Source organism: Hypomesus transpacificus, chromosome 2 (assembly GCF_021917145.1).
Source record: "Hypomesus transpacificus isolate Combined female chromosome 2, fHypTra1, whole genome shotgun sequence".
Taxonomy (NCBI): Eukaryota; Metazoa; Chordata; class Actinopteri; order Osmeriformes; family Osmeridae; genus Hypomesus; species Hypomesus transpacificus.
Window position 1 is genome coordinate 9,551,167 of NC_061061.1, and position 13,528 is coordinate 9,564,694.

Consider the following 13,528-nt stretch of genomic DNA (forward strand, 5'->3'; position numbering starts at 1 on the left):
TGCATGTCAGATCCAGTGAGCGTGGCCTCACTCAATGGGGCCCGTGTGTCTGCTCTGTCTCAAGCCAGGCGCCCCTAGCATCTGTATTCACTTCACAGAATGTTGTGTCTGAACCGAGACTGATAGAGAGAGAGAGAGAGAGAGAGAGAGAGAGAGAGAGAGAGAAAGAGAGAAAAAGAGAGAGAGAGTCTTTACTCCACTGTGGAGGAGGGCCTGTGCAGTTGCTGATGCCCAGAGTTCTGGGAAAGTGTAAATGGCTGACCATGATGTATACGGTCTGAGAGAGAGTCTGAGTCTGTCTATGTCTATAATACATCTATGTCTATGTCTATAATACATCTATGTCTATGTCTATGTCTATGTCTATGTCTATGTCTATGTCTATGTCTATGTCTATCTCCATCTCTCTCTCTCTCTCTCTCTCTCTCTCTCTCTCTCTCTCTCTCTCTCTCTCTCTCTCTCTTCTCTTTCCCTCCATCTCTCTCTCTATCTCTCTATCTCTCTCTCTCTCTCTCTCTCTCTCTCTCTCTCTCTCTCTCTCTCTCTCTCTCTCACTCTCTCTCCAAGGATACAAGCCAGGGCTTCAGGAAAGAAATCCAGTCTTGGAAAAACAGATAGTCAGAGTAATCTCCGAACAGTCCCGCTAATCCAGTCGAGTTACAGTAAGACTTGCTCCTGTTATTGTGATAGGATACATTTCACTCTATTACACAATGACACTGGAAATGAGATAACCTTAAGTGGGCTACAAAATAAATTCTGTGTGAGAGTGTAGTTCAGAGAGAGGGAGAGAGCACAAAGGTTTGTGTGCATGTGTGTAAAAAAGAACTTTTATTAAGGACTGTTTTGTGCTCAGGTGTATGTGGTGTGCGTGCACCTAAAGCTCTTTAAAATGAATGTGTGCATGTTTAAGGGAGTGGCATGTTCATTGTGCACAGTAGTAATGACCCCTGCGGTGGTAAAACATGTCCAAAGTCAAAGCCCCTTATATGTCATACTGTAGCTCTTCACATGCATTCTAATAATCTCAAAATAATCCACAATTAATCCATCCTTAAAATCGAATTCGACCACAACTGGAGTTTAATAATTTTGATAAACTATATTTTGAGATCATGTGTGGACTTGTTGGGTGAAACAACCCATGTTGTTTGTGTCCAAACAAACTGACAAATGGAAAAAAAAGTGAATGGAAGCCAACATAATTACTGAGCTGATTCTTGGCTCAATTTAGGTTTTGGGATTCAGATTATTTTTCTTTTCCATTTTTGTGTTTTCCCATACTCTCTCTAATTTGCCCCATCTCGTAAGCAATAATCACCCCCTACCCCCCCCCCCCCCCCTTTCAGCCCTTCCCCCTCTCCACAATCCCCTGACACGCATGAGATCAGAGCCCACTCGCTTCAAGTGATCACCTTCAGACATTCATTCTTGCATCGGAAAAGGTCACCCCTATAAATAGAGATCACTTGTCAACAAGTCAAGTGTGTGTGTGTGTCAGCCTGTTGCTCAGAAGTACAGAATCGACTGATTGACAGAGTCTGTGTTTGCCTGTGTGTGCCTGTGTGTTTGAGTGTGTGAGTGTGCGAATGCATGTGTCTGTGTGTGTACAATATGCATGTGTGCATGTACGTGTATTATGACCCTGCAATAATGAGAACATTTAGTCTGATTGCCTCATAGAGGCACCACAGGGCCACTTTAGTAGGCAGAGGAGATAGGATGTATTTGCGTGTTAGGGCCACATTATCTACTGACTGGATCATAGCACATTGATTCACCCATGATTAACTCATGTCATTGTTTAGACCGCCTGTGAGCATCAGTGTTAGAGATTTTGTGGTGCATTCAAATGCCTCATGATTCAAGATTTAAGATGACTTTATGGTACCTAGGGAAATTTGTCTTGGACATAAAGGCTGCAATTACAGTGCAGTAACAGACATGAAGTGTTTAGCACCAACAAATGCAGACATAAATGCATTCAAGTACATGCAACACAGGCCCTCATTTAGCATCATCTTTATGTCTTGAGTTTACATCATATTTTTATTTTACATTTACATTTATGCATTTAGCAGACACTTTTATCCAAAGCGACTTCCAAAGGAGAGTTTTACAAAAGTGCATTGGTCACTGATCATAACAACGAGATAGCCCCAAACATTGCGGGGAGCCAAAACATGAAACATACATTGTGAAAACTAAATAAGTCCCAAAGGGAAGAACCATGAGAGCATGTAGTTTAACAAGTTACAATTACAGTAAACAACATGAACCTCCTGTGGAAAAAAAGGAAACAACAAAAATATATTTCATAGCGAGTACAATAGTTTTAAGGCAGTTACAACGAGAGCAACAAGTCTCTCAATAAGAGTGATCATTGTGAACCTGGAGGAAACATCAGGTACAGCTAATCATTCCTAAGTACTGTTGTACTCCCAGAACAAGTGCGTCTTGAGCCTTTTCTTGAAGGTGGGGAGACAGTCAGTGTCTCTGATGGAGGTGTTTAGTCTCTGATGGAGGAGTTTAAGAGATTCTCAACCAGATCTCAAACAAATTAAAGCTATGCAATGAGTTCAGGGGAGGAATGCTTGAAGTACCAATGAATGCTGAGAAAAAACATATTTACTCATGTCTGTTTGGATAAAGTAAAAAAAATCGATCAAACAACCTTCTGATTACTAGCCCGACTCTCTCACCACTCAGCCATCTGACTCCTTCTTGTTGCAACAGAAAGTAACATATCAAAGCTGTTTTGGTGGTTTGGTGTTTGCCACACTAAGCTTACCCTTCATGTGGAAATAATCTAAATGATTATGTCCGACATTGGATCAGAAAAACATACAGAAAGCAATAGTTTCAAATATGAAAAATATTTTTAAATCCTCAACATTCTATTGTTGAAATTAAATCATTTCTCATAAAATGATTGAACAGTTGCTGAATGCTCAGCTTCTGACTTAGATGCAAAGCTTAAAGTGAATGTTTGATAATAAAATTGGACACAACATACACAAATGTAATAGGATGTTCTCAAACATCCTATAAAACCTCTAATCTTACCCCTGCTTGTTCTAAAGTTATCTTATAATTGACAGTTTCAATAATACTGGCAGACCAAAAATAATGTTTGACTGTCAGACAGGGATGTGCACAGACATGTCCCCCCCCCCTCCTCCCCCCGCCGCAGTCACTTTCTTTCTCATACAAGCTCACAAAAGCAATCAACATTATCTCCATTACTTCACTTTCACGTGAAAGTGGAATGGTTTTCCCTTTCCTTGCACCGGCGTGAGAATACAAACAATGTTATGTGACTGGTGGCGTTATGGTGGCAAACGCTGACGTTATGGTGGCAAAATAAATTAACACAGAACTGGATGATATCGCTATTTTATTTAATTTAATTTTACTAATGATGGGCTTATCATATTGATGCAGCCAGCAAAAAAAAATATATTTAGAGACTAAATATTTAGGCTCTTTCTCCAGAGGGGCAGATCAGGCAATCAGGTCAAACGGTCAACAATAGGCCGTACCTGTGCATGTCCCTGCTGTCAGATCATAATGTCTTTGCATAAGGGACTGGAGGATCCGCAAATCTACAATGCCATGTTCCTCAAAAGGAAAGTACACCAAAAGGAAAGTGAGACGGGGTTAAAGAGGGAAGCCCCTGTTGTCGAGATCATGCCAAACCACGGTATCCTGTCAACGGGATTAGGAAGGGCAGGGCAGAGATTAGGTCTCGCCAGTCTGGGAATCATTTTTGTGGGCGTTGAAGAAGGATGCAGATGGTATGGGTGGGCCAGAGGGTGGGGGCACGGTTGGTGTAAACCACCAATGTAGGGCACCAGGGTTTGGACACAACAGACGGTCCCTGGGGAGAACGTGATGGGGGTGGTGGCCAGAGGACAGGGATTCAGGGGGGTTGTAGGGAGAAGAGGCGGTCACTCCTTGGCGAGGGGATTTGGGTGGGAGGTAAAGTCAAGCATTAGACTCGTAAAACCCTGACCCCGCCATCCAATACTGTGTCAGTGGATTGACCTTTGAGGTCATCAGGGCAGTGAGTAAGCCACGTAGGAGGAACCTGATTAACCAGGCAACCTCCACATCCCCATTTACATCCCCAAAACCATGAACATGTCATGGTGAGCAGGGCCTGCGCTCATCAGCCAGTGGTTGTGATGAATTTGAAGTTCAGTGGGTGGGGGGGATTCTGCAGTGTGAAATCCGATTGATGCTTCTTATTCTCTTTAATCTACAAAAACCGTAGACAGATGCTGAGAGGGGGCTGACCCCATTGACTCATTATGCAGTGGCAAGCCAGAAGAGACAAAGAATTTGTCACTTGTCAAGCACTTGCGTTTAAATGGAGTTTACAAGGGCGTTTAAATGGAGTTGGAGGGTGGTGATAATAAAGTTTAAACTTCAGTGTTTCTATGGGCTCCACTCAGCAAGTAACTGAGTTGACAATATGGGTTGAAAAACATTTACTGTCGACTTAGATTTCTTTTTAAGTATGTGTTAACTTTTATTTCTCCATTTCCCAAAACCCAATTTTAAACTCCAAATTTTTCTTTAAATTTTAAAGCCCACCCAACCCAGCACCTCCACATCAAGGTCATGCTGTGCCTCAGTGGGGCGGACGCATCGTTTTTCACTACAGTACCTTCGCTGCTCCCTTCTCCTTCAAATTAACCAACGCAGCTAAGATTGATGGTCTCCATAAAGCCAACATCGGCAGAACTTGTGAGGCCGTTTGCTGTTCAACCACCCATGGAGTATTTATCTGAGGTTAAAACCCTTCTCTGTCTGCGTCATGTGATAGCCCTTCCTCCGGCCTTGCAGTCGGCAGAGTAGGGTTTGCTGAGAGATTGGTGTTGTAGTGTACCACAGGTTCTGTCAGCACGTTAGATGTACAGCAATGTACAACAGATACAGCCACGATGAGAGCGAGAAAACAGCATAGCGAGTTGTCATGTCGTAGCCTACAAGGTGTTGAATGTGTAATTGTGCAGTTGTATCTGATCTGTTCTAATTAGCATTAGCATTGTAAAAATAAGCTTGTGAGAACTTTGTCAAATGCACATTAGGCCATTTATGCTGGCCTATTTTCTCTAAGAGGAAGTGAAATTTGACTTGGTGGTCATGACACCATTTATACATTTGATGTTTCAAGATGGCCTGTTGTTCATGTCAGCAGTGATAATGATGAGTGTTGGGACATGTGACAGCTTTTAAAACATTGAAAATAAAAAACACACGAAACTGGTGTGTGACCTGTGAATTCATGAATATAATTTAATTGTTTTTATTTAAAAAACAATGTAATAATATTCACTCAGTGGAGCATTAAGATCTAACCCAAATTGAACACATGACAAAGACTATACATCTTTTCCTTGCACTTTTTCCAAGAATACTGATAGCATTGAATAATTATCTTCCACAAGTAAAACTAAAAAGTGTCATGTCTGCACCAGTCTTGTACAAACTGCATGAGGACAAAGAGAACATCAACTGCAGAGCTGAGCTATCCTCCCCTTGACTCACACTCTAAGACTCACAGCACGAGGAAAAAACACAAAACCCACAATCCAATGCTAAGTGGGCTGACTCTGCAAAAACAAGAGAGTTTGAAAAAACAACCCTCTCCCATCCTCCCTCAGCCATGCCCGTTTGGGCAATACTCCACTTCTTCCTCTGTGGACTCACGAGTGGAGGAACAGAAATAAAGGTTTTTAAATATAGGCCATCTAGGAGTAAGTAAGACAGTTGTAAGGCCACATATGTTTTTGGTTACAGTGCTCCTGTGTTCCAAAAGTCACAGTATACTAGATGTGTATATTACTATATCAAATTAAATATCTATTTACTGCTCATGAAAGATCTGGATACAAAGCCTACGACACAGTTTAGATATGCACGACTGAATTCTTTGGAGATGGGAACATCTCATGCTATTGAATATTTAAGTGTGGTAAGTGTACACACATATGACAACTGATATTTAGAATACAATATAAGCTGTCGTATCTTCATAAGGCTATTCCTCACACGATACGTGTCATCACTGATCACTTCCCACCAAGCTTAGGGGCTCTCGAGTTAAAGTTTTTGCCCCCTTCACATCCTCGGTAAACAGTCAACACAATTGCACTGGAGCATTTTGGTTTGCTCCCGACGTGTAATTTTAGACACCCAAAATAAACAGCTTCTCCCAAGGAACACTGATGATTTAGAGAAGGGCCCAGGGTGTGGAATGCTAAGAACGTACTGTGAAGAGCGTTGTGTGGTCTGGTCTGGATGTCTGCTGGTAGTCACTGTGTGTAAAGATGTGTGTGTGTGTGTGTGTGTATGGATCTCCATTGAATTACATTCCCGTCTCACTGTCATCTGACACATCAAGCAAACTATGGATTTGTGGTCTTTTTGTGTAAGTTTGACTTCTCTTCACGTCATTCTGTCCTTACTTACTGGTAAGGGAGAGGAAGATGTGTGTCACCTTTTCCATGCAACAATGCCATGTCGGAGGAACCAACATGTAATGATCACCACAGAGCATGTGACTGTGTGTTTGTGTGACTGTTATTCTACCCATGCAAGACTGTCTGTTGTTGTCTGGGTTATCTAAGAAATCCTGAACTGTCAGCAAATGTTTTTACATGTGTTTCTGCTTTCTGAATGGCTATTTCACAAATGTCAAAATCTAGAATGTTTGATAGGGTAAAATGTGTAGTCCTTATTTCTCTGATATTTAATTGGTGCTTGGTTTTCACTTCCTGGAATACGGAGTGTACCTTAGCCGAAAACAAATCTGACTAATAAATCAATCACTAGATTCTCTTGAACCTTCTCTCTTTCTCCTTTCCTATTTTATTTTATCTTCCTTTCTATCTCTCCCTATATCTCTGTCCCCCTGTGGTTCAGTTGTGCTTTGTTATCTAGCACGGGCCAATAAAACATTCAGTGTAACACTACCCTTCCCTAAGGCTCTCGTCTGCTGCTCTATGACCATGCTTTCAGCCGCGATGGTTGGAGTGAAGGTCCAGTCACACTTCTGATCGTAAAGCTCCAAAACAATAGAATAGGCATTCAAATCTACCTTGGTTCAAATGGGAATACTGCGTTGGGTGAGAGGTTTGTGGATTAGATAGTGGTGCGCTTTGTACAAAATGTCCTGATTGGGCTGTTCCCTGTTCAGATTAGACACTCACCCTCAGATTAGTCCGACTGTGTGCAGATGTTCTGGGTGTTTGTAAAGGAGAGTGTCTCTTTACCTCGGTGACATTTACAGAGACAGGAAGAGGACACACACACACCTGCACATTTCACACAAGTGTTTTGTATACTTTTCACACACCCACCTGTTTGGCACACATACACTTACACTGCTTTACGACTAATGAGAACGTTGAATTGTTTTCTCACTCTCCACACGGTATCTTAATCCCTTTTATGGTTTCATTAGAACAAAATAAATGTCGACTTTGTCTCTGCAAAATGTATTGTTATTACATTTATTATGTGCACTACATTTCCTGCTACACAAAGTGCTTGACCTAACCGTAATATGAGGTGATAATGGGTCCCATGACCATAGATCAAATAAAATGTGTATGTGCCCATTTTAACATTTGGACAGAGGTTGTGCCCTTTGGACATCCATCTATAATTAAACCATCTTCTATTGGCTCACCCATTATTTATCTTGTATGACCTAGAACAGGACAGGCGATATGTCTGTCTTTCTCCCCCATTCCACCCTTTGACTTTCTCCTGTTCCCTGTCTCTTTTGTTGCCCTGTCAGCTCACGGGGTGCCACAAAGTCCCGCAGGCTCGGAGCATGCCAGCCTTGATGCCCTCCCCTGCCATGTTCCTCCCAAACAGCTCTGCAATTGCTCGGTCTCTCGGATCCTCACTTTACCCCTCATTTTGGTTCAACCCGGTCCTTTGAAAATCATATGACCACAGCAGTGGTAAAGATTCAGTTGGTGACCTTAATATTACATGAGAAGAGGATGTGATATATCAATCTATCCCAAGGGGGTAATCTATATTTTGACACTGTTACATAATCTGTTGTTTTGAAGAGTCCCTGCTCCCACATACACACATATACTTTGCACACTGATGAACTGTTTCAGGCACTTTGCTTGTTTAGAATTTCAAAATATCCCTCCTTCAAACTATCTTCTATCTTTCAAAACTTTTTATTGAGCTTTAATTTATTCCAGATTGTCCAATTGAGACCAGCATCTTTTTTCAAAACAGTCCCGATCACAGCAAATGAAAAACATTGGCAGTTACAGTACAAAATGCAACACATTTCCCGCAATGTAAATGCTGACATGTAAAGCATGCTAGAGCTTACATTACAGAAAAACCCATTGAATGTGCTTGGCTAACCTAAGACTCACAATGTGAGTTATTTGCTAAACTAGGTCCTGGTGAGACCAAGAGATCAGGCTTTATTCCATCAAAGGGAACAATGTAGGCCACTGGAAATGTCTGCCAGCTATTTTATGTTAGGTAACCAATCACAACCTCTTTAATCAATTCAGCGGCTGCATCCCTTTGTCTCTTTTTTCTCTCACTTCATCTCGGTTCACTCTCTTTCTCTCTCTCACTCCTGTTCCTCTCTCCATCTCAATCTTTCTTCCTCTCTCACTGAAAATGTTAAACTAACTGGCACGTGCTGCTCTGATTCCAAGTTAAAAAGGCATCAGTGTTTCGATTCTTTACAGACTCCAAACATGAGACAAACACAATGCTCCTATGAGGACTTTCCCATGACGTGATGAATCTTACTCACTCCAAACTAGCTTCCTGAATGTTGGACAAAAAGACTGTTTGGTCCCCCTGTGAAGCTGTAAGTGAAAGGAATAAAACATGCATCACTGTTGATCATTGAGAAAATGGTTACATGTGATGGAAACTGCCCTGACTAAGCAATGAAAGAAATGAAACTGTGTTTTATCTGAACAAGAATCTGTTTGATGATAGTCCACAGAGACAAATTGTTGTCTAAAAACTCAGACTGTCTGATTTTGATCATTACTTCTTTAATAAATCTCTGAGTGACAATGTCCGACACCGTTCACCCATATTGACAGTTAAGGCTATCTCATAGTATTACAGCTGTGACACATTTGTAAATGGACCCTAATCCATGTTATGTTGTATAATCTGCATAATCTGCATGCAACCTGATTGTACTAATGCCATTGTCTGTCTCTCTTTCTCTCTGAATCATACTATCCCCCACCACCCTGGTTGATTTCCTGTTGATTTCCTATGCCTTCATTACAAAATATCACCTCTCATTCGACATCCACAGGTTAAATGCAGTACAGACAGACATTCCCAAAACAAAATTGTTGTCGGATGCAGGTTCAAATGATTACTTTCTGTAGCTTTGTCGTTTTTTCTTTCACCCAACTTTGGTTCACTTTGGTCACTTGACAGAAATCTATAGCAGCATTGACATAAAGAAGAGAACAAATGGTTAAAAAGCAGCAGAGCTGAGGGAATTACAGTAGAATGTTCCCTCTGTTGAAACTACCACACACTCAAAGGTAAGTATTCTGCCAGCACTGGACAGACTGCCAAACTGTACAGTTTAATTAGGACACAGATACACTCACATAGATACACCACAAAATGCCTTCACACAAACACACACACACACACAGTTACACAGTGTCAGATACCCAGTGCAGAAACTAACTACGCCGCATGTGCGTTTGGGGGAACGACAGATGGTAGATAGAAAGAAAGAGAGGAACACCTTTGTGCCTCTTTCTCTGGCAGACTTGATCAGCAAGAGAAGCCAACTCCCAGACTATCTGCTGTTAAAGGCCTCACACTACCCCTCTTTCTCACTACCAAAAAGTGTCTGACGAACGTTCAAACATAGGCTTTTTATGTATGTGTTGGTGTGTGTGTGTGTTTCACAAAGAGCTACAGTGTGACACACTCGCATGAGTGGGTGTACAACAAACACAACCACACACGCACACACGCACACACACACGACAATGAGCTATGATTCAGAGCCTGGCTTTAATTACACATCAGACATGATCTCCAGCTCTATCTCTCTAACCCTCTTTCTCTATCCATCTCTTCATCTCTCCTCCTCCCCCATTAACTGACAATCATCAACCTCACAATCCAGCTTTAGCAGGTATCAAATGCAAGGCATCTGACCCAGTACGTCGGGGACATTACAGAACAGTGGGAGAGAACGTAGGAGGGGATAAATGCTGTAATGTAATTTACCATACTTTCACATCACTGACCATGAAATAAGAATACGATGAGAGGAGGAGAAAGAAAGGTGGATACTTGACCTTCAGGGGGATTCTGAAAGCGAAAGCTAACCGCATGGACAGTACATATTTCTGAAACCAACATTCTGCCAGTAGGACAGCTCTGCCTCCTTGACCTGGTCTAGACTAGACAAGCTGTGTGTGTGTTTGTGTGTGTTTGTGTGTGTGTGGAAGCTGTGTGTGTGTGGTTCTACATTTATTCACATATTTCCTTCTCTCTCTTTCTCTCCCGCTCCCCTCCTCTCTGTGTGCCACTGGCTCTGAGCCCAGAGGGATTCCTATCATCTGGTGTAGCTACATGATGCCAAGACTAACCACTGGGCTACACAGCATTTAAAGGCGATAGAGAGGGGAAGAGAGCCGAGAGGAGGATGTCCACAAATCTGGGTAATCTGGGACGTAAAGAAGGATAGAGTTTGCATTGGAGAGGGAGGAGAGAGAAATGATAGAATTAGAAGAGGGCTAATGTGGACTGAGCGACAAATCCAAAATACTATTTACTCTCCCTCCCTCCTTTCACACTACACTCCCCTGAAGAGAATGGAAGAGAGGTGGAATAAAATAAACACAAGAAAGAAAAAAGAAGGAAAGAAAGAAAGGCCATGGCCAGCTGTCCTGTGTCAGCTTCTTTGAAGTGTCCTTTGCGCAGGCCAATCGATCAGTCGTCCAAATCCAATCTCCCCAAACATTGTTTCGACAATCGCCCAGAGTAGCTACATCCTTTGAGGGAAAGGTCACTGTAATGAAATAAGGCCCACCCAATGGATTCGTTTTGATCCTCAAGCCTGTTGGACTCCCTTTTCTTTCTTTCTTTCTTTCTCTCTCTTTCTTTTTGATGCATACTTGATGCTTTAACACACTTGGTATTCCTAATTAATACAATGACAATTTTCAGATTTGCAGGTTGCTGTTTGGTGTCCCCTTGAATGAAAGACTTTTCCTTATGGTCCGGTTGCTCGGGTACTTTTCCTGAAATGTCCTTTTATTTTTGTTTCGATTTCTCTCCCTCACCAAACGTTCTCTTTTCTCCATCTTTCTATCTTCGATTTCACTTCTTATATCTCTTGAGTATTCCTCTCACACAAATTCAGATTTGAATAAGCTTCATTTACATGACAAGAGGGCTCATGCCCAGGCACTTGCACACTGAAACAAACACACTGGCTCTTCTCCCTCAGGCTATTTTTATTAGCCTTCTTTCATCTTGGAACCCCACTGCGCCTGCATGCCCTGAGGCCTTGGAATCTGGGTGGCTGAGGATAGGAGAGCTCGTAAATTACACAAGCCCAAATGACGACCTCTAATGGGTGGTGGATGGCAAATCATCTCACCCTGCCAGAGTAATGGTCCTATGTATTTGTGCCTATATGGCAATGTGCATAATGTTGCCATGCTTATTGGCATAAGTGAAACTGGGCTTGTTTATGTGGGTCTCTGTGTGTCTGTCTCTGTGTGTGTGTGTGTGTCTCTGTGAGCTCACAAGTGAATCCTTGAGGGTATTGTTGGAGAACGCAGAGACACCCACCAGGGGGTTCACCATTACACCATGGGGTCAGCCGTAATGACGTGTCCCTTTCACCGGCTCATGACTCCTTCCTCACCCTTCCTTTCTCTGTGTCTGGGCTGAAGTGCGTCATTGGTCGCCATCAACTTCCCGTTAGGTCACAGTCTCACATTCCTACAGCCCTAGCCTCTTGTGAGAGACACTCACCCACTGTGTGTAGGGGTCACCCTTAACCTCTCTTTTTGTCTGCTTCTGAAGTGCAGCCCCAGACTGCGTAGAAGCATTCACTTACTAAACATGATTCTTGCATTTGGTCTTGAGGAAAATAGCTGTATTCACAAAATCCTCATTGCTCAATCCTAGTCTATCTCGCTATCAGACCGTTTACAGGGAAAAGCCTTTAAGAGACAACGTTTTTGAGTAAATTGTCCCTTTATTCATCTCTTTGAAGCACCCTCATAACTAAACAAGAAAGAATAATGAGTATATTCAAGTAGAAGGAGGCGCCGTTTGTTGACATTTTTCACACAGCTGTACTAGCTAATTAGCCTAACAGGGTTTCTTGAGTGCTTTAACAAGGTTGTCTCCTTTTCTGCATGCTATTGGCTTCAGTCCCTGAAGAGAGTTTAGCAGCATAGGAAAGGTACAGAGACAGATGGGCTGTTCTCACAATGATGTACCAAGAAAAGGTGGCGTATAGCAGAGAACGAACACAAGTGAATGGCTGAAACATAAATGATTATTTCAGGTCTGTTTTCAGAACTTCATCAGTGCTATAAATTCAGCACTGTGTAATAACATGGGTTAGTAAACTTGCATGCTACCAATGCATTTTGACTGGATATTTGTATGAAAATTTGAGTTGTGTGTGTTTACGAGTTGAGTGTGTTGCGTGTGTGGAGACATGGGGGAGACATGGGGGAGACATGTGGGAGACATGGAGGAGACATGAGGGAGACATGGGGGAGACATGAGGGAGACATGGGGGAGACATGAGGGAGACATAGTGGAGCCATGAGGGAGACATGGGGGAGACATGGGGGAGACATGAGGGAGACATGGGGGAGACATGGGGAAGACATGGGGGAGACATGAGGGAGACATGGGGGAGGAATGAGGGAGACATGAGGGAGACATGGGGGAGACATGAGGGAGACATGAGGGAGACATGGGGGAGACATGAGGGAGACATGGGGGAGACATGGGGAAGACATGGGGGAGACATGAGGGAGACATGGGGGAGGAATGAGGGAGACATGAGGGAGACATGGGGGAGACATGAGGGAGACATGGGGGAGACATGAGGGAGACATGGGGGAGACATGGGGGAGACATGAGGGAGACATGGGGGAGACATGAGGGAGACATGAGGGAGACATGAGGGAGACATGAGGGAGACATGGGGGAGACATGAGGGAGACATGGGGGAGACATGAGGGAGACATGAGGGAGACATGGGGGAGACATGGGGAAGACATGGGGGAGACATGAGGGAGACATGGGGGAAGAATGAGGGAGACATGAGGGAGGCATGGGGGAGACATGAGGGAGACATGGGGGAGACATGAGAAAGACATGAGGGAGACATGAGGGAGACATGGGGGAGACATGAGGGAGACATGAGGGAGACATGGGGGAGACATGAGGGAGACATGAGGGAGACATGGGGGAGACATGAGGGAGACAT